A 23,588-nucleotide genomic window follows, 5' to 3' on the forward strand; every position below is an offset into this window, starting at 1 on the left:
AGTGTTACTGTTTATATTTCATTGGTGGACATAAATGGTATTATCTAATCAGGAAAAAAGAAGCGAGGAATTTACAATTTTACTTTAAAATGATACATCTCGTTACTGAATGTCAGATAAAGGTGAAGCTTTTAAAATTGAGACCCCTTGATTTAATGCAGTTAATGTGCAAAGGAAGGAATGTGCATCATTAGTATGACAGGGTTAAAGGGGCAGCATGTTTCTTCTGTTATTCTGAAAAGAGAATGAATCTAGCGCAGCTCTGATGTCAGAACCTCCATCACCTTTCTTGCAGATGATGTAGATTTGAAATGTACTTGTGGGTCACTCGCATCGCACCAGTGACTACGTGACATTGAGTTAGATGAAGCCATTTGTTGGCATTATCTGAACCAGCTGTGTGCTTGGCTGCAGCTACAGTTAGGCATTTTATCTCATATAATCCTCTCATTGAGAGAGAATGAAAGGCATCTGAACCATATGGCAAATCATTTTATTATGATCAAAAAGGACTCTGGTAGCTAGTTAAACAGAAGAGTCCTTGAGATTCAATCAGAAAAAAAATTATTTTCATGTTTCTCTATCTTCCTATATTATTATTATTACTGTCACAAGTAAGTAGAACCAAGTGCCCCCTGCCCCCTGCAAAATAAGAAAAAATAACTTAAAAGAATTATTTCACATGTAATATTTCAGTGTTGTCAATTTTGGTGAATTTATTTGTATACTTATTAGAGAAGGCAATCTAATATGGATGTTTTGGACTGAAACATACTTCAGATTAAAAAAAATACCTCTCTCAATATAATAAGACAATTTTGCCAGTGAGACAACCTTGAATTTATATATAAAGTTCTTGTCCTAAAAGTCACATAAGACAAAGGGCTTGTTTTGCTTTTGTTTTTCCCTCATTAAGGCAAATAAAATCTTAATGGAGAAAAAGAAAGACAATCTATTCTATAAAGAGGTAGCTTAGTGATCCCATTTATTTAGTAATATCCTCTAAGAGAAAACTTATCTTTTCCACATGGTGGGGTTTTCTGTACACTGTCAAGGAGAAGCATGACTCTTCATAGCAAAGGCATCTAATCCACTGCCTTCTGTCTGGTGAAGATTGGAAGCAGCTGCTAGAGGAGAGACAGATTCTGTTTAGCAAACATTGTGTGAGGTGGAGGGAAACAGCTTAGTTTATGCATCTGACCAGAATTGCTTCTAGCAATCATATTCCTATGTTAATTGTGACTTTTCTTAACTGCAAAGGATATTTTAAAATCCCAGCCCACAATGTTGCTTGCTTATAAAACAGCTCCATGCCAATATTTAGCTTATATATAATGTGTATGTTCTGTTGCTTTATTATACGATTTTTTTCCACAGAAAATTATGTAAGATCTGGGCCTTAGGTCACATGTTAGTGATAACAAGCATTATCAGCAGCTTCCACACCACCATCACAGAAGATAATGTATCAGAGTGTCCAAAGAGCAGCAGCTTCCTTACCTAGGTATTAGTCTTTATTTGCAATTTTATTGACAAGTAATTGAACTAGTAATTGACAGGGATAATATAGCTGCATAATTTTAAAAACTTTAGTATTCTACTACTAAATGCCTGAAGCAGATTTTTGGTTTTATTTTCTCCTCATGTCTAAACCAGAATATCTTTTGAATTCTTAAAATGGTCTAAATGTATATTTTTCTTGTTTATTTAAGAGCAAGTTTTAAAAAATGATTACTATGAATTATGATAGTGATGTCTTGGAAGAAAACAGTAAATACAAAAGAATTTAATACTGTGTAATCCCATTTGAAAGCCAATATACATTTCTTTAATGAAGATTTTGTGTCTGCCACTAACAAAGGTATGTGAAACATGGGGTAGAAAGGAACAACAGGAAGTCAAGACTTTCTCAAAAATAGATGCGAACTTTCTACATCAAGAAATTGATAGCACTGTAGCACTGTTCTCCCATTGTTGATAGATTTGCCCGAGTGGGCACCAGTAACATCTCCCTTGTGAGACTTGTTGTTACTGTTTTTGGCATATCGAATACGCCATGGGGAGCTTGCCAGGCTCTGCCATGCCAAGAAATTGATACACCTGGAAATTTTTACCTTCCCAGCTTCTTCATTTAGCAATTAAAAACAGAAAATATTATTAGTGAAACATAAGTTAAAACCTCAGTAAAATGCAATCTCACACATGTGAAAATGTGAAAATTGTTACACTTCAGAAGTCAAAGAAGGAGGATTGTGGAGAAAATGGGGAGAAGGGAGCCTGGCAGTGGAATATAAATGGTGTAGCTATTGTGGAAATCATTATGGATAATAACTTGTAGCTCTGTAGCACTGTCTTCCTGTTGTCCATCGATTTGCTTGAGTGGGCACCAGTAATGTCTCTATTGTGAAACTTGTTATTACTGTTTTTGGCATATTGAATACACCACAGTGAGCTTGCCAGGCTCTCCCGTGCGGGTGGGATACTCTCCCTAGTTTGCCGGGCTCTCCGAGAGGGACAAAGGAATTGAACCCTGGTCGACCGCATGCAAAGCAAACGCCCCACCCGCTGAGCTCCACCTCCAGCCTGGATAATACTTATGAATCTAAAATTAGAAATTACACCCACACAATGCAATCACCCTGTTTGTGCTGTTTGTGAATATTTACCTGAAAAAAATACTAAAACACTAATTTGAAGAAACATACGTACTTTCAAGTGTATTGAAGTGTTGCTTGAATATATAGTAACAAATTAAGTCCCCATCAATAGACGAATGGATAAGGATATTCTGTATTAACAAAATGGAAAATACTACTGTTATAAACAAGAATAAATCTCACTATTTACAATAATATGGTGGAATAAGAGGATCTTATACTTGATAAAACAAGTTCAGATGGAGAAAGACAAATACTGTGATTCCACTATGCGGCATATAGAGAAAAAAACTTGATGATCTAAACAGAAAAGAAAAGATTTTACTTTTAACTGACATTTCTTTGTATGAGACACATCCAATGCTTGAAGAAGGGATGTAGAGAAGGAAGAGTAGGTAAATTGGTGAAAGGGATGAAACGTATCAATATAGATAGAATTGAGCTGTTATTGGTGAACTTAATATCTGTGGGTGTTGACTTATAAAGATGCACAGCACAAGTTTAAATATTATTATAATGAATTTTGTGTGATTTAATTAAATTAAGCTGAAATTAAATTAAAATGAAAATTACAAAAACAGGAAAAAGATTATTTTCAGCACCAATTCTGCCTGTGTATTATTGAATTTTGTTATAAGTTCACAAATTTGTTACTTTATGACTTTTCATAATTATGTAACAATACAAGCATAAATAAATAGAGATTGCTTTCTTTATGACAGAAGGCATTTGGAACCTTATAAATTTCAGCAAAATGAGCTTTGCTGGTATGGAATGCCCAATGTACTACTTGTCTAAATGAAACATGTTATTTTGCATTCATTGGCATAATCTTAGTGCAATATTTTGTTTTTCTCCCCTCTGAAGCAATTTCAATTATGTTTTAAACAGATAATAGTGTGTGATATAATTTAAATAGTGTTTAAGCATATACTGAAATATAGTTTCTGAAAGATCTTCCTAATGGCAGAACAGTCTTTGATGCCATTTTCCACTGACAATAATGACTTTAGATAAATAATGGATAAAGAGGGGTAACAGGACCTGCACTTTGAGTCTAACTGATTACCATGTGATGGATTGCAATTAGATATTCATCAGTGTCACTTCATTTATTTAACCAGTATGCATAACTCTTTGAAGGTAGATTTATTAAGAGCTATATTAACCTGTTTTCTAAAGCTCAAGCTCATATTTAGGCCTCTCTAACAGCTTTCTAAATTATCTACATTTACATTTTTAAAGTTTAACTTTAAAAAAACTAAGGAAAATTTGAATTTTTATTGTGCTTTTATTTGTGCTCAAGGCAGTTGTTGGATGACAGATTGCAATGTCATTAGCTGATCAAGACACTGAATGTACCTTTGGGGTAAGAGGGCATATAAATATTGTAGTGAAGAAATCATAGATGTTAGGCGATGCTAAGCAATAGACATCAGAATAAAAAGTATTTATCTATGAGTAGCTTGTGCGCGTGTTCCCATTAGACATTTGTTTATTTCTCATACAAAGAAATGTCAGTTAAAAGTAAAAGCATAAATCCCAGATATCATGAAGCATTTTTAAATAGAACCTGGTTTCTAAACTATACAAGTTATGCATTTTTCTAGAATTTTAATATGACTTGCATACCAAGACCTAAAGTTTAACTACAAAAACTAATTTGAACTTTAACATCGTTATATCTTTATGCTTTTGTAAAAAATAATAGACTTGTGTGAGATATCTCTCTTCCCTAAATGATATGTGATAATATTGAGAAAAAGATAAGATAAAGACATAAAAATAAAAAATAAAGACTAAGAGAAAATGCTATTTTTCTGGATTATTTTAGGTAATGTTATATCATTGAGAATGTACTGTCCAGAGACACATATAATTCTTTCTGCAATTAAAATTTACTTTATTTGATGGCATGATCTACACAAATAGTTATTTCTAAAATAATTTAAATGAGTATAAGACTCCAATGTATCTGGTAAGAGTCTATATCCTCTTAGAGAAATTTAATCATCGATTTGATAGAGGTTTTGTAATAATTTATCGTGTAAGATACATTATTTTTATTATATTTAAATATTTTGCAAAATAGGTATATTCTGCACTGGAAAGACACAATGGAAAGGAAACATGAGTAACCTAGAATTCTTGAGTTTATCAGAATTTCCCTAATGTATTAAGAAGCCATAACAGTCTCTAGAGGTCTAAATAAACAAATAAGCTTTCTCGACAAATAAGCCAGAGGACAAATTTCACATTTTTCACATAGAGCTCTGATCACATTAGTGTCAAATTATACTAGTAGCAAAGCTGAACAGAGCAAACAAGGTTTCTGAGGATTCACTCACTTTCATAAAAGCTAATTATAATTGATGAATGACTAGATTGCTGGACCCTGACAAGCCAGTTGCCTGGCCTTTGCTCCCTGCCAGTTCAAGCCTTGCAAGTGTGAAATAGCCAATTACTGGAATAACTATGGAACGTAATAGGCCAGTGAGCAAATTGCTACAGTGGGACACTTTGGTTGTAGAGATGGAAGGAGGCCAAGGTAAAGTCCTCCTCTGAGCAGCTGCTCCTACCACAGACTTGCTAATACTATTGATGACCAAGAGATGAGAGCGAGGTATTGTCTGCTTTTAAACTGCGAGTGTGTTGTCTTGTATTGACTTAAAGTTTATGATGCATGATACGATCTTGTTACCAAGGTCCTAATTTGCAGAAATAGATCCTCCTTTTAAAAGGTACTTAAATAGGTAATAAGGGTAGTCATGGCCATAGATTTTGTGCAAAAGCATTAAATACAATTTTAGCAGGGAATGAAAAGTCATATAGTGTGCAGGGTGTTAATACTTGCCAGCCATTTGCTATTGACAGAACAATTTATCTTGATAAAGGACAGTGAAAAAATTCCAATCTATTCACTGACATCACATTATCAGCAGTAATATATGACTGCATCTAAATATAAGGTTGTGGTCTGCTACAGTTGAGAAGTTCTTGGTAATTTTCCTTTATATATGTTGTGAACTGTATAATGAAAAAAGTGACACATTTATCATGTTATTGGATAACATATTTTATGTGAAATTTTAAGTTTTGTTATTTTTAATGGACTAGACCATTCCTTTGAAAGGTAATCTGCTTTCTTAGAAAGAATTTTGTAAAAATTGTAAAATATGGGTATTTCTGGATTTGTGATAGAAAAGTTATAGGAAAAAGATTGCAAATTCTACAATTCTGAAAAAGACATAAAAATCCCTCAGTATTTACTACTATAAGATAATTACTATAATATTTTCTACAAATTTTTAGCTGTTTTTGAAATGTTTATTTTCAAGTTGCTTTTAACACAGTCTGAATTATCAAGATGGGTTGACAAGAAATGTGAGTGGTTCTAGGAAAGACTAGTTAGAGGTAGCAGGACTAGGGTAGGAGATGTATGAGCTTCATTTATCCTTAGATAAAAGTCATATAAGTTCAATTCAATTTTAGTGCAGGAGGCTGAAATGTAGACACACAGAAATTGCCTGCATATGTATATGTATACACAAAGACACACACATATGTAAACATATATATGATATATCTATATATTTTTTATAACATATCCTCCTACGTACCTGAGTAAATCTATATTTCTGACTATCAAATAGGAAAAATCACATTCATCATTGCTTAATACCTAGATCCATAATTTATTGGTAATATAATGTTTACTTTCCAGCAAAATTACAGATAACCTAAATGTCTTACTTGTGAATTTTCTTACTATTTGTCTTTCATTAATACTCTCAGAAAAGACATGATAATTTGCTATAATGACATAAAAGAATTTTAGAGTAATATATGTGTTTAATTTTTAGAATTAAGATGAAATATCAAAGCAGTTTTATATTTTCAATATACAAAGTTCAAAAGTATTTCAATAGCTTGCATAGTAAATCAAATAATAAAATAAAATTTCATAATTATTGAAAATAAATGAAAAGATTCCGCCCGCACGGCAGAGCCTCACAAGCTATCCGTTGTGTATTCGATATGCCAAAACCAATAATTACAAATGAAAAGATAAAAAAAATCCTTTAGAGACACACCTAAAAGGCAGAAGGAATAAATCTTACCAAGGTCTTAAGAGGAATTAAAAAAAAAAGTTATGAAGACACAGTGATTTAGAAAATTATTCAGGGGCTGGAGCAATAGCACAGTGGGTAGGGTATTTGCCTGCATGTGGCCGACCCAGGTTAGATTCCCAGTATCCCATACGTTCCCCCCAGCACCGCCAGGAGTGATTCCTGAATGCAAAGCCAGGAGTAACCCCTGAGCATCGCCAGGTATGACCCAAAAAAAAAAACAAAATAGAAAATTATCCATAGTTGAGTTTATACATATAATATTGCAGCAACAATCCCATGGCTAGTTTCATTGTCCCCAGTGTTTTAAGGTTCCCTCCCATATCTTACAACCCACCTGTCCATCCTGCCCTCTTGACAGGCATATTCCCTTTTTCAAAAATTTTTTTATAATTTTTTTTTATTAGTGAAACACCATGAGGTACAGTTGTAGACTTACAAATTTTTGTGCTTGGGTTTCCGTTGTACAATGATTGAGTACCCATCCCTCCACCAGTGCCCATTTTCCACCACCACTGATCCCAGTACCCCTTCCACCCCCCCTTAGCCCCACCATCCCACCATGCCTCTGTGCCATGGCACTCCCTTTTGTTCTCTCTCTCCTTTTGGGTTCTGTGGTGTGCAAAAGAGGCATTGAGTGGCAACATGTTAGGTCTAGAGTCTAGTCTCAGCATGCTTCTCCAATCCTGGGGGGGATCCTTCCAATACCCCACATTTGGTTCTCCCTTCTATATCTTGTCTGTCTTTACCCCTAGACTGTGAAGCTGGCCTCCAAGCCATGGAGTAAACCTCCTGGTATTTATCTCAGCTATTCTTGGGTGTTAGTCTCCTATTTTGTTACTTTATGTTCCCCAGATGAATGCAATCTTTCTATGTCTATCCCTCTCTTTTTGCTTAGCATGATATTTTCCATGTAGTACCACTTGTATGTAAATTTCATAACTTCATCCTTTCTGACAGCTACATAGTATTCCATTGTGTATATGTACCAAGTTTCTTTAATGAGTCATCTGTTCTTGGGCACTCAGGTTTTTTCCAGATTCTAGCTATTGTAAACAGTGCTGCAATGAACAGACAACTGCAGATGTCACTTCAACTATACTTTTTTGTCTCTCTGGGGTATATTCCCAGGAGTGGAATTGCTGGGTCAAATGGGAGCTCAATTTCTACTTTTTTGAGAATGGTCCATACTATTTTCCAGAAGGGCTGTACCAGTCGGTATTTCCACCAGCGGAGGGTCCCTGTCTCGCCACATCCACACCAGCACCAGTTGCTTTTGTTCTTTTGGATGTGGGCCAGTCTCTGTGGTGTGAAATGATATCTCATTGTTGTTTTGATCTGCATCTCCCTGATGATGAATGATGTAGAGCATTTTCTCATGTGTCTTTTAGCCATTCAGATTTCATCTTTGAGGAAGTTCACTTTGTTGTCTCATTTTCTGTTAGGGTTGAATGTTTTCTTCTTTTGAAGTTCAACCAGTATTTTGTATATCCTTGATATTAACCCATTGTAGGATGTATATTTTGTGAATATCCTTTCCCATTCTGTGGACTGACTTTATATTTTGGTCACTGCTTCTTTTGAGGTGCAGAAGCTTCTTAGTTTAAGATAGTCCCATTTGTCTATCTCTGTTTTCACTTGCTTAGCCAGTGGCGTGACATCTTTGAAGACACCATTATCTTCAATGTCCTGGAGGGTTTTGCCCACTCTGTCTTCAATGTACCTTATGGATTCCGGTCTGATGTTGAGGTCTTTAATCCATTTTGATCTTACTTTTGTACATGGTGTTAGGCAGATATCTGAGCCCACTTTTTTGCATGTAGCCGTCCAGTTTTGCCAGCACCATTTGTTAAAAAGGCTTTCCTGACTCCACTTCACATTTCTTGCTCCTTTATCAAACATTAGGTGATAATATGTTTGGGGGGAGATGTCAGTATATTCAGCTCTGTTCCATTGGTATGCTGTTCTGCTTTTGTCCCAGTACCATGCTGTTTTAATGATTACTGCTTTGTAGTAGAGTTTGAAGTTTGGGAGGTTGATTCCTCCCATTTTCTTTTTCCCAAGAATTACTTTAGCTATTCGTGGGGGCTAATTGTTCCATATGAATTTCAGGAGTGTTTTCTCCAGTTCTTTGAAGAATTTCATGGGTATCCTAATAGGGATTGCATTGAATTTATACAGTGCTTTGGGAAGTATTGCCATTTTGACAATGTTAATCTTCCCGATCCATGAACAGGGGATATTTTTCCATTTCCTTGTGTCCTCTTTTATTTCCTGAAGCAGAGTTTTGTAGTTTTCTTTGTAAAGGTCTTTTACTTCTTTAGTTAAGCTAATTCCTAGGTAGTTGAATTTCTGGGGCACAGTTGGGAACGGGATTGTTTTCTTCATGTCGTTTTCTTCTTTCTCACTATTTGCATATAGGAAAGCCATGACCTTTGGGTATTGATTTTATAACGTGCAACTTTACTATACAGATCTATTGTTTCTAGGGGTTTCTTGGTAGAGGTTTTAGGGTTCTCTAAGTATAGTATTATATCATCTGCGAATAGTGAGAGCTTGATTTCTTCCTTTTCTGCTTGGATACCCTTAATATCTTTTTCTTGTCTAATCGCTATTGCAAATACTTCCAGTACTATATTGAACAGTAGTGGAGAGAGTGGGCATCCTTGTCTCGTCCGTGATCTTAAGGGGAAGGCTTTTAGTTTTTTCCCATTGAGGACGATGCTTGCTTTAGGCTTGTGATAGATGGCTTTAACTATATTGAGGAAAGTCCCCTCTATCCCCAACTTGGCGAAGGTTTTCATCATAAATGGGTTCTGGATGTTGTCAAATGCTTTCTCTGCATCTATTGATATGATCATATGATTTTATCTATTCTTTTTTTTGATATTATGGATTATATTGATTGATTTCCGAGAGCGATAGCACAGCGGTAGGGCGTTTGCCTTGCACGCAGCCAATATGGTCGACCCGAGTTCGATTCCTCCGCCCGTCTCGGAGAGCCCGGCAAGCTACCGAGAGTATCTCGCCCGCACGGCAGAGCCTGGCAAGCTCCCCGTGACGTATTCGATATGCCAAACACAGTAACAACAAAGTCTCCAATGGAGACGTTACTGGGCCCGCTTGAGCAAATCGATGATCAACGGGAGGGCCTTTACTTTACTTTACTTACTAAACCATCCTTACATCCCCTGGATGAATCCCACTTGGTCATGGTGCATGATCTTTTTGATGAGTTGTTGAATTCAATTTGCTAGTATTTTGTTCAGAATCTTTGCATCCATGTTCATCAGGGATATAGGCCTGTATTTTTCTTTTTTTGTGGTGTCTTTGTTTCCTTTTGGTATTGGGGATATATGGGCTTCATAGAAACTGTTTGGAGGATTTCTGTTTTATCAATTTCCTGGAAAAGCTTGAGAAGAACTGGCAATAGGTATTCTTTAAATGTTTGGAAAAGTTCACTAGTGAATCCTTCTGGACCTGGGCTTTTGTTCTTGGGAAGACATTTGATTACAGTTTCAATTTCCTTGATGTTACTAGGTCTATTCAGGTATTCTATATCTTCTTGATTCACCTTCGGGAGATTATAGGAATCTAGGAAATTATCCATTTCTTCTAGGTTCTCTTGTTTCTGGCATACAGACTTTCAAAGTATCCTCTGATGATCTTTTGTATTTCTTTGGTTTCTGTTGTGATATCCCCATTCTCATTTCTTATTCAGTTTATTAGGGTTCTCTCTCTCTGTTTCTTTGTGATTGATGCTAGTGGTTTATCTATCTTATTTATTTTCTCGAAGAACCAACTCTTAGTTTCATTGATCTTTCAGATTTTTTCTTTGGTTTCCATGTCGTTGATTTCTGCTCTAAGTTTTATGATCTCTTTCCTTCTGCCTATGTTGGGCTCCTTCTGTTGATCCTTTTCTAAGATCTTGAGCTGTGAAGTCAAGTTGTTTATGTGCATCCTTTCTTCCATCTTGAGATATGCTTGCAGAGCTATAAATTTTCCCCTTAGTACGGCTTTCGCTGCATCCCATAAGTTCTGGTAGCTTATGTTTTCATTCTCATTTGTTTCCAAGTATCTTTTGATTTCGTCCTTGACTTCCTTCCTGATCCACTCATTGCTCAGCATTGAGTTGTTTAATTTTCAGGTGTTTGATTTGGTTCTCTGTGTCTGTGTGTGATTCATTTCTATTCTCAGTGTATCGTGGTCTGAAAGATTGTTGGTAGTATTTCTATCTTCCTGATTCTACTGAGGTATGTTTTGTGGCCTAGGACATGGTCTATTTTGGAAATGTTCCATGCACACTGGAGAAGAATATGTATTCTTTCTTTTGGGGGTATAAAGTCCTGTACAGGTCTATAAGTCCTTTCTCCTATTTCTTCTTTCAAAGTCAATGTTTCCTTGCTGAGTTTTGTTCTTGTGGATCCATCCAGAGGTGATAGGACGATGTTGAAGTCTCCAGCTACTATTGTGTTGTTAGCAATGTCCTCCTTGAAATCTGTTAGCAGTTGTTTTAAGTATTTAGCTATTCCCTTGTTAGGTGCGTATACATTTAAGAGTATGATTTCTTCCTGTTGTACATATCCCTTGATGAAGAGAAAGTGGCCTTCCCTGTCCCTTCTAATCTTTTTCAACGTGAAATTAATGTTGTTGGATACTAGTATGGCCACCACAGCTTTTTTACAGGAGCTGTTTGCTTGCATGATTGTTTTCCATCCTTTGACTTTGAGTCTGTGTTTGCTCTGAGTGTTGAGATGAGTTTCTTGTAGAAAGCAGAATGTTGGTTTCTGTTTCTGGATCCATTTTGCCACTCTGTGTCTCTTGACAGGCAGATTTCTAAGTTTGGTTGTTAAAGTTTGGGTCTCTTGATTTCAGTTTTGTTGACTCTGCTCTGTGGTTGAATATTTAGCTGTCTTTCCTTAACAAAACTTTTGCAACTTAATTCCCTGGTCTGGCCCTCATTGCTTCTCATCTGACTCTTCTCCCCTCTACTTTCTTTCTGTTTCATCCCTAAACTTTGGGACCAAGGTTGATCTGAACAGCCTCCCCTTTTAAAAATTGCATTCTGTCATCCAGTTATTCTAAATACAACATGTAAGTCATAGCATTCTGTGTTCATCTTCCATTTTTCTTAATTCATTTAACAGAGTGTCTTCAGTTTCTGCAAATTTTATGATTTCATCATTCCTTACAACTTTGTAGTATGCCATTGTGTATAAATACCAGATCTTCATAATCTATTTATATATTGCTGGACATCTAGGTTTACTGCAAATCTTAGCTAATATCCTGAGTTCTGCAATGAATAATGGTGTATATACATTCTTTTGAATGAATATCCTGGGGACAGATATCAAAAGTGGAATCACTGGTTCATATGGGAGCTCAATTCTGAATTTACTGTATGTGACTGACAGAGATGTTATACCTCATTCTTCAGAGATTTGGGCAATCAGGTTTTGTACTTGATAAAAGAAACCTGCACATAAAACAGTGTAAGGGAAAACTAAGGTGAGTTCTATAGCTAATATTCTAATATTCACTATAAGCAACTAGGTTTCCCTATTTGTCTTTCCTGTTTGAAGAGCACAAAGGCAATATTCCATTCCTACTTTTATACCCCCTAAAACTTCAGGGTTTCATAGGAACAAGTATTCTTTTGCTTTTTACATTTTTTCTAAACGCACCATGATTTACAAAGTTATTTATACTTGATTTTCAAACCTACAAGTGTCTTTAGGATCCCTCCCATCCCCCAGCCCACCTCCTTTGACAGGAACATTTGAGGTTGGATTCTTGTCATTTGTATTTCATGAATTTAATGTTGTTGCCTCTGTGATTTAGATACACAGATATATTGCACCTCTAAGCACTTGTGTGCCCTGCTTATGTCCTGCTCTTCTATATACTATATATAAGTGAAATAATCTTGTGTTTGTCCTTATTTTGTCTTGCTTCACTTAACATGATATCTTACAGTTCTATTGAATTGTGTTGCAGTGAATTGTGTGATTTTTAACCTTCTTTGCAGCCATGTGATATTTCATTGAGTATCCACTTCACACCTTCATTATCCACTCATCTATCTCTGGAGATCTTGGTTATTTCCATAAACTACCTAGTTTCTAAGTACTGCGGTGATAAATGGTGTGCTTATGTCCTTTTGAATGAATGCCCTAAGGCCCAGGGGTTAGACACCAGAAGTGGAATTTTTGCATTATATCGTATCTCACTTACTTTTCTGGGACATCGCTATACTATTTTCTATGGGGTTTGAGCCATACAACATCCCTGCAAACAGTGAATGAGAGTTCCTTTTTCACCACATTCCCACTAAGACATACTGTTCCCAGTTTTGTTTTGATATATGTCATTGTCACCTGTGTAAGGGAGTTGTATTTCCCTGATAATAACTGATGATGAACAGTTTTTCATGTATGCTGAGTACAAATATACTCTCCCTCAGTATTAGTCATATAGTTTTAACATGTTAGTTTTGCCATGCAGAAACTCTTAATTTTGATATAGTTTCCTTTGTTTATTTCTGATTCTATTGACTTTGCCATTAGAATAATATTATTAAATACACTTTTGAAGTACAAATGTTAGTTCATTCTATCGATGTATTTTTTTCAATATGTTTTATGGATTCTAGTGTCATCTCAAGGTCTTAATCTACTTTGAATGCACTTTTGTGTAAAGTGTGAAATATGAACCTACATTCATTTTCTAAACATATCTTTTTTTTCAGTTTTTCCAATATCAGCAGTTAAAAATGCAATGTTTACTCTACTGAATGACCTCAGCTCTTGTCAAAAATTAGTTGGCCAGAGATGTGAGAATTTTTCTTTGGGTGCTTGATTGTAATCCTTTAGTTCATAGTCTATCCTTATTTCAGCACAACACTAGTTTTATCACTTTGGTTTTGCAGTAAATTTTCTATTTAGAAATTCAATTATTCAGTTTTTTTTATTTATCAGTTTGACTTTAGCTATTCAGAGTTCTATGATTTTCTACAAACTTTATTTTTGATTGCTAAGTCCATGAAAAATGTCATTTAAATTTACATGAAAATTTAATTTAAACTACATAAAATTTTAGGAAGGATTGTTATTTTGACAATATTGACTTTTCAATTCCAGGAACATGAAGAATTTTTCCATTTCTTAAGGTCTTCTTCTCTTTCTAAGTGAGCTATAATTTTAAGGTGTAAATCTTTTACATCTTTTGTTAAGCTAATTTTTAACTTGTTGTCTTTGGACACTATTTTTTTCTTTGTTTGGGGGTCACACCCAGTGATGATAATATATAATCCCTGCTTTGCATTCAGGAATTATTCCTGGCGCTGTTTGGGAAACATATGAGATACCAGAGATCAAACTTGTCAGCCAAGTGAAAGGCAAACGCCCTACTCACTGTACTATCTTTCTAGGTATTTTGATTTTGATAGTCTCTTTGAATATTTTCCCTTCTAGTTCATGTTATTTTTGTGTTTAGGAATGCAAGAGATTTTTTTTTGTGGGCTGACTTTCACGCTAATCCTTTCTTTGTTTCGCTTTTCTTCCCTGATTGTAGTAGCTAGGATTTCTAATGTTATATTAATAAAATGCACAGCGGGTAAGGCATTTGCCTTGCATGCAGCCAACATGGCCGACCCAAGTTTGATTCCTCTGCCACTCTCGGGGAGCCCGGCAAGCTACCGAGAGTATCTCGCCTGCGCGGCAGAGCCTGGCAAGCTACCGTGATGTATTCGATACGCCAAACACAGTAACAATAAAGTCTCCAATGGAGACGTTACTGGGTCTGCTCGAGCAAATCGATGAACAATGGGAGGACAGGACTAATTAATAAAATAGAGGTAGTGAATATCCTTGCCTTATACCTGATTTCAGGGGGAAACTTTTAGTTTTTCACCCTTGAGGATAATACCGATTGTGGGTTTTTGTTTTTGTTTTTGTTTTTTTTTGCATCATCAATTGATGTTGGATTTTGTCAAAAATTTTCTTTGAAATGGTTGTGGTGTTTTTTGTTAATTAAATTGTGTATTTGCTCGAGCGGGCCCAGTAACGTCTCCACTGGAGACTTTGTTGTTACTGTGTCTGGCATATCGAATATTCGCATATCGAATACTCTCGGTAGCTTGCCGGGCTCTCCGAGAGGGGCGGAGGAATCGAACTCGGGTCGGCCATGTTGGCCGCTTGTAAGGCGAACGCCCTACCGCTGTGCTATGTTGAACCTTCCTTGAATCCCTGGTATATGAATCTCACTTGATAGTATTGTATGAAGTTTGTATATGCTGTTGAATTCAGTTGGCTTAAGATTTTGTTGACTTTTTTTGGTCAAAGTTTATCAGGAAATTGGTCTGAAATTTTCTTTTCTGTTAGTTTCTCTATATGCTTTTGTTTCTGGGAAGATTTTTTAAAATACCTGTTTCAGTTTCCTTGCTTGCGATTGACCTATTCAGGTTTTCATCATTGTCCATATTCATTTTTGGAAGATTATGACTCATTTGTTCTGAGAGAAAAGATAAACATTAACATTTTTGTTCGCAAAACTAATTAAAAAATCAACTCCAGAAAACAAAATTTAACACTATTTCACTAGTTATATTTATAGAGGATGAATTTACATTGCTATTTTTCTTGGAATCTTTACACATACCATTCTATGTACAAACTTGTTGCTAACTCGGAGCTGCTTTCACCTGTACTTCAACTCATGAAATTGCTTTTGAAGTTAAGGAAGCATCTGAATTAGGGAAGCAACAAATTTCTTATATTAATGAAAGAACTGTATTCCTTTCATAAGAAGATATTGTTTTGGTGATAATTGATAAGAATAAAGGTAAAGGTAAAGGCCCTCCCATTGATCGTCGATTTGCTCAAGCGGGTCCAGTAATGTCTCCATTGGAGACTTTGTTGTTACTGTGTCTGGCATATCGAATACTCTTGGTAGCTTGCCGGGCTCTCCGAGAAGGGCGGAGGAATCGAACTTGGGTGGGCCATGTTGGCCGCTTGTAAGGCGAACTTCCTACCCGCTGTGCTATTGCTCCAGCCCATTGATAAGAATACATCATTTTTATTTTTGTAAAAAGACACCAAAATAAAAATTAAAAATTACTGTTATAACTATTTAATTAGGAATGTCAAAGGAAGTGAAATGAAATAAAACATGAAATCTCTCCTTATATATTATATATATGAATTTTCACTATATATAATATCTATACACAAACAATGAATCTGTATGGGGGACAGGAACTAATGAAAATTTTTATCTTGGACAACACCCAGACAAATTAATAAGGGGACAATATTTCTAAGTCGTATTATGTACTTAAGAGGCATCCTCTTTATTGCCCATGTGTGCGATTCTCTCCCTCACCCCCTTTTTCATAGCCCTTTTTTAGCTCCAGCTGCTTAGCCCCGTCTCTGTTTGGTTTCTTTTCTCAAGCAGTTGTTTCGCCCCCCACACCCGTCCTGCACCCAGCACCCCAGGCTCTATCTTTGCATTAGTCTCATATTTCTTAAGGAATTGCTCTCCTCTTTTTCTGACATATTATTAAACTATACTCATCATTTCCTTTTCCAGGATATTCAGTAGAAAATCCACTTTTTCTTTGATTTGGTCAAATTCATTTTCCTTTTTTAAAAAAATTATTAAGCCACTGCAAATTACAAAGTTTCAATGGCAGCACCCCCCACTCCAAAAGAATAAAATAAAGATGATAAAAGAGTAGAAATTATATTAGTCCTCACCATTTGATTGCCTTTACAGGGTGTCCCTGTTGAAGAAGAATTTGCAGTTTGCAGGTGTTCTCTCTAGATGTGATTAAGTTTTTGTTGATCTAATCAAGATCTCTGTACTGAATATAATTGTTTCTCTAGATCAAATAATCCAATACACCAACATTTTCTGTTAGTAGGAGCCTTGATTTTATGCTTCAATCTTAGTAGAACACGCCCCCTAAACACACCAACAGTTCCCGAAAACTGAGGAAACAGGGCTTTTGTCACATTCTATGTGTGTTTGATTATAAAATCATCCTCACTGAGTTTTATAAAGAGAGTATGTGGTGAGATTTAAATGAATTGTAAAAATATATGTATTTCTATATATACATATATATGTGTGTAAGTTTGTATATATATATATTTATTTATAGTTACTCAAGTAACTCAATGCAAACTCACCATGAAGATTTGAAGGTTCAGTTATCTCTAATGCAATCAGTTGTCTCCAAAGCAATAATCACAGAGTCTTTATACAAGCTTATGCAAATATTTTCCCTCTTGTAGAAGTTTTCTTTTAGAGGATTTTCCCATCTTCCCATGTTGCTTAATTTAGTCACCATGAATTACAAAGTTATTCATGATTAGGTATCTGGCATACTATGTTCAACACCAAGACCTTCGACAATGTCTATCTCCCTCCACCAATATCCCACGTTACCCTCCAATCTACCTTGCTTCTGTTGCAGGTACTTGATTAGGGCATATAACATTTGTGATATGTCGTTGGATTTGATTAGTTAAGATTTTGTTAAAGATTTTTGCATCAATATTCATCAGGGAGATTTGTCTGAAATTTTCTTTTCTGGAAGTGTCTCTGACTGCTTTGGATGTTAGTGCAATATTAGCTTCATAGGAGAGAGAGAACTCCTGTGTCTTAGATATTTTGGAAGTGCTTAAGGAGTACAGGCAAAACATCTCCTTTGAATGTTTGATAGAACTCAACAGGGAACCCATCTGACCTGGGACTTTTGTTCTTAGGGAGGTTCTTAATTACTGTTTCTGTTTCCTTAATTATAATTGACCTGTGTAGGCTTTCTACTCCCTCCTCATTCAACTTTGGGAGATTTCAAGACTCTTAAGAATCTGTCCATTCCTTCTAGGTTCTAAAGTTGTTCATATAATCTCTAGGCATATTTTGAATTTCTCCAGGATCTGTTATAATTTCTCCCCTTTCATCTTTGATCTGATTTATTTAATCATTTTCTCTTTTTTTCCTTGTGAGTCTAGCTAAAGATTTATCCATCTCGTTTACTTTTTCTAAGGATCAGCTCTTGATTTCATTGATTCTTTGAGTTGCCTTCTTGATTTCCATGTTGCTTCATTTCTGTTCTAGTTTTTATTTTTCCCTTACTTCTGCTGCTTTTTGGACCTGTTGTTCCTTCTCCAGATATTTGAGTTGTTTGATCAGGTTTTTGAGCTAGGATTTTTCTTCTTTCTTACTGTATACCTGCACTGCTATGGATTCCCCACTGTGGTAAAGCTTTTGTTGTATCCCATAGATTTCAGTAGCTTGTGTCTTCATTCTCATTAGTTTCAAGGAATCTTTTTATTTCTTCCTTCATTTCCTCCTTGATACAATTTTTATTTAGCAGTGTTTTAGTCTGCTTCCATGTGTTGAAAGCTTTTCCGGTTTTATTTCTGTGATTAATCTCTACTCTAATGAATTGTCGTCTGAGAAGATAGTTTGTACAATTTCTATGTTTGTAAATTCATGTATGCTTGTGTTGTTTTCTAATATGTGATCTACCCTGGAGAACAGTCCTTGTGCATTAGAGAAGAATGTGTATTTTTGTTTTGGGGGAATGCAGAGCTCTGTATATGTCCAACAATTACAGATCTTTCAGCTTCTCATTTAGAGCTTTTGTCTATTTACTTATGTATAGATGATCTGTTACTTGGGACAGTGGTATGCTGACGTCTCCCACAACTATTGTTTTTTTTTGTCACTGTGTTTCTTTAACATAAGCTTTATAAACTTTGTTGAGCCTTCATTTGGTGCATAGATGTTGATGATAGTATTTCTTAATCTATTGTTCCCTTAACCAAAAGCTAATGTCCATCATTGTACCAAATTATTTATTTACATTGAATGGAATTTGGTTTGATGTAAGTATAGCTGTCCCAGCTTTTTCTTTTCTGGACTTCCACTGGCTTGTTTGATTGTTTTTCATCGTTTAACTCTAAGTCTGTATTTATTCTTGGATTTCAAATATGTTTCTGTGGGCATCAAAGGATGGATTTTCTTTCCTGATCCATACAGATACCTTATGCCTTTCATAAAGGAGTTATTATTGACGTTCAGAGAGATTATTGACATAAAGAGCTGTGCTGCATTTGTGTACGTGTGTGAACCAGTTGTTTTTAGGAGTCTTTTTTTCTTTGAATATTAGTGAACTTTCAGTAATTTTAGCATTTTTTGTTTATTTGTTGCAAATTCTTCTAGCTCTTCTTTGTCTGAAAAGGTTCTTATCACTCTCTAAACTCTAATTGATATCTTTGCAGGATGTGGATTTTAAGCTCAAAGTTTTATTCAGCCAGTACTTTGAATATGCCATTTCACTCTTTCCTGCCATATATATGTATATATTATAAGATGTCATATGAAAGATCCGTTGTGATTCTTTTGTTGTTTCCCTTGTATTTGAGGGTTTTCTTTTCTCTTCTTGCTTTAAGTAGTCTGTATTTGCCTTTTGATTTTCATATTTTGATTTTTCTATTTCATATTATGAGTCTTGGTGTTCTTTTGTTTGAATCTGTTTTGTTTGGAACTTTTTGGGCCTCTTGAATTTGTGCAGGAGACTCTCAAAACAACAGGAAAGTTTTCAGTTATTACATCATTGGCCAGCTGCTTTCCCCTTTAGCTTTTCCCTCTCTTTCTTGTCATCCTATCATTCTAAGATTATTTCTGTTCTTATTATCTATCAAGTATATTGCATTCTCTTTTACTTGTTTACTTTTCTTTTTTCACTTTATTATTAATGATGACTAATTTTTTGACTTCAATATCACAGAAAAGGTTCTCTGCATTTTGAATTCTATTGCTGTGACTAGCTATTTTGGTCACACCCAGGGATGCATAGGGGTTGCTCCTGGCTCTGCATTCAGGAATAACTCCTGGAAGTGCTGAGGAACAATGTGGGATGCGAGGGATTGAATCTGGGTCGGCTGCGTGCAAGGCAAACATCCTACCTGCTGTACTATCGCTCTGGTCCACTATTATAGTTTTTCACTCCTTCAGTTCCATTTGTATGGACTCTTTGATACCCTGGATCAGTTCCTTTTTAAGTTGGTTGAATTTTTCTTCCAGTGATTTCTCTAGCTTAATAGACATTATATGGAACATAGATTTAAGTTCCTCATCAATGAGGTCTGAGGGCTTGTTTGAGCTTATTGTTCTGCCAGGACTTCTGCCCCTGTCTGACAAAACAGGTGAAATCTTTTGTTTCACTGTTGTTTTTAAAGACTTGTGGGTGTTTAAATTTGAGGGTTTTTTGTTTTTGTTTATTTTTGCATTTTAGGTCATACCCGGTGATGCACAGGGGTTACTTCTGGCTTTGCACTCAGGTATTACTCCTGGTAATTACTCCTGAGTTCTACCATATGGGATGTTGGGTCGATTCCACTTCCAACACATGCCACACATTCTCACTGGCCCCATCAGAGCTGCAGAAATGAGGGTCCAGAGCAGTAGTACAATGTGGAGGGTGTTTGCCTTGCACGCAGTCGACCTGGGTTCATCTCCACGTCCCATATAGTCCTCCGAGCACCACCAGGAGGAATTTCTGAGTGAAGAGCCAGGAGTAACACCTGAGCATCGCCAGGTGTGACCCAAAAAGCAAAAAAAAGCTTCAGAAATGAATGCTCACTCCCTACAGGCCCTGACCACCCCACATGTTACTTGGTGTGACTGAGGTTTTGTGAAGGCCCAGTATTTTACTGCTGATGATAAGCATTTTTTACAGGCTTTTCAATGTTTGCTTTCAGTAAATCTTTAGAGTGTTATTGTCTTTATTTAACCTCGAACCATTTATAGAAACAATAAAATCATAGAACAGCTCTATGTCCTGGGGAATTTTCTTATACCCTCAGGGCATGGTAGGCATCCCTGCCTGCCTGCGATCTCAATTCTCTGTGGTCCTGTGGTCCTATGCGCTGGGCGGGTTCTCCTGTTCCATTTTTTGAAGAGGTTGTGCTTCTCCCAATTTATGCTCAGAATAAATTCTCATAAAGTAACTGTTGATATATCTGAGGATTTACTTCCAGGATCTCAGTTCTATTCCATTGGAATGAGTTTATTTTTATTTTGGCATTACACTGTTTAATCATAAACAGGTATTGTATGTTGGCGTTGAAAGCTTCCTGTGCATTTGTTCATAATAGCATGTTATTTTATATTTCCTATACTCACGTGATATATCAATAGTTGTCATCTATACATTGAACAAATGCTTTATTTCTGTAATAAACCCGACTTGAACATGAGCCTTGTAATGTACTTTTGAATTCAATTAAGAAGTTTTTTAATTACCCACCCTCAAAATCTGTGTGAAATAAAAACGTGTTCTATTAATGCATTGCATTTACAACAAATAAATTATAATTTTATACAGAGAATGACATTTGCAAATTACTGGAAATGTGGTTAGAATGGAAATTTAAGAATAGAGGAATCTGGAAAAGAATAGCAAAAACGTGTAATCAAAAAAAGTACCATTCTCAATGCTTTACATACGCTACTTTTTGAATAGAGCAATATTGTGACTGGATAGTATTATTTACTTGCTTTTAAATATGTTGAAATTCAAAAAGGCTAAGCAGCAATCATGATCATGTATTTGCATGCTTTTGTCCACTATAGCACAGCAGTAGGGCGTTTGCCTTGCATGCAGCCAGCCTGGCCGAGCCAGGTTCGATTCCTCCGCCCCTCTTGAAGAGCCTGGCAAGCTACCGAGAGTATCCAATATGCCAAACACAGTAACAAGAAGTCTCACAGTGGAGATGTTACTGGGCCCGCTCAAGCAAATGGATGAACAACGGGAGGACTGTGACTGTGACTGACTGTGACTTTTCCACTATGAGAGACTGTTTTTGCATGCCCTTTTCCCACTATACATTGAACAAAAGAAAGGTTCAGAGGTTTAAAAATTTCAAGGACTGAACATCATCAAACTTTTCTGGAATGAATGTTTATGTAATTTATTTCTTAAGCATTCATTTGATGGGTATTCATTAAAAGTAATATATATGTGCATACATACATAAAATTCCCATTATCTTGATTTATTTTTCAGTTTAGGCTTCGCCCTTATATAGACGATATTGAGACTCTAATTTACTTGGTAATGTTGACATCGGTGCTAATTAACGCTCTGATTTTCAAAGGTGTGCTTTCTCCACTGAACTATCTGGAAACTTTGTGGAAGTCTGACTGAAAAACAAAACTGGATGGACTTACATCATTACACATTGTGGGTACTGCCTTAAATTTGATTAAACCTACTGGTCCATAGAAATGTGAGGCCCATGAAATACAATCTTTTGTGCTTTTTTGGTTTTTAGAATACCAGCTGGGAAACTATTGGAATCTAATTTTGAAATTTGGGGCCTACTGTTATTTTACATCTGAAAGTTATTTCCCTTCTGCCATTGAAATAACTCCAGAAAAGTTATTCTGTGAAAGGCTCCTTGGAGAAAAAGGAACACACAGAAAAGTGAAAGGCAGTAATATATGTTAAGCATATAAGAGTAGATGTTAGTGGATGAAAAGTCCAGTGGGCGGAGTACAGCCTTGCATATGGCTGACTCTGGTTCAATCCTTGGATCCAGCACCACCTAAATTTCCCTAGGCCCTGCAGGAGTGATCCCTGAGCAAGAGTCAGGAGTAAGCTCTAAGCACCATAGAATGTGTCCTAAAAAATAAAAATAAACAACAAAAACATATATGTTAGAAATAAATGCTTTTATAGAAGTATTTTTAAAACATTAAGCATTATTAAAACAAAAAGCAATATTTTTAATAAATGCACAGGAAGCTTTTGAACTTACTCAGAACTATCAAGTCATTTTGCATTTATGGTTAGCAAAGATAAATTTTCCAGGAATTTTTGAGCCCTAACAATCTGGAGTTCAAAAGACTTCTGCTCATCTTTTAAGAGCACTTCAAAAATTACAGTTATGGAAAATGTATTTCCTCTCATTGCTTAATTACACATTTTTTACAGGGTATTGTGCTATACATGAAGTTTCTCAGAGTTCACTTATGATTCTGTGCTCAGGGATCATTTCTAGAAGTGCTCAGGGGACCCTTCCAAAGATTATATCAGTGTTAATCACTTGCAGGGCAAGCACCTTAACCCCTATGCTTTCTGGCTCCACATTAATTACACTTTTTAAGTGCTTGCTACTGCTTTGTGCATGTTTGTATGATAAAACTTATTACACCCTGTTATAGAAAAACATCTCATCATAGATTCTAATTTTCCCTAAAATGTATTGTGATCCTCAGAATGATTTATATTACTCTAAATCAGAGAAGACTGATTTGCATAAAGCAATATGCTTTTTTTGATTTCTGAAAGGGTTTGGAGATATATGAGAAGCTTTCTCATGTAATGAGGTACTCAATGTTTGATCATTAAAGAACTTCCTAGGAAACTCTTACCAACTTGCAGGGCTCTCCAAAACGGACAGAGGAATCGAACCCAGGTTGTCTGCATGCAATGCAAACACCCTATCTGCTATGCTGTCACTCTGGCCCAACTAAATAGAGGAGAGTTTCAAAAGAAGGAGTGATTGATATTTTCTGTTGTTAATCTGAATTTCAAATTGGGTCTATTTCAATGAAGACAGACATATCAGGACAAAATTAACATTTCCTGTGCCACTTACCCTTGAATAAACAGGCTCCTAGCCTCAGTAATAATCTCTTCCTGGCTTAGTTTTATTCCCTCAAAATAATCCAGGTAAAATACTGCTAAAAACATTTTTAAAATTTGTCTTGCATGTGG

The sequence above is a fragment of the Sorex fumeus genome, unplaced genomic scaffold (genome assembly GCF_029834395.1).
Source record: "Sorex fumeus unplaced genomic scaffold, SorFum_2.1 ptg000036l, whole genome shotgun sequence".
Classification (NCBI taxonomy): Eukaryota; Metazoa; Chordata; class Mammalia; order Eulipotyphla; family Soricidae; genus Sorex; species Sorex fumeus.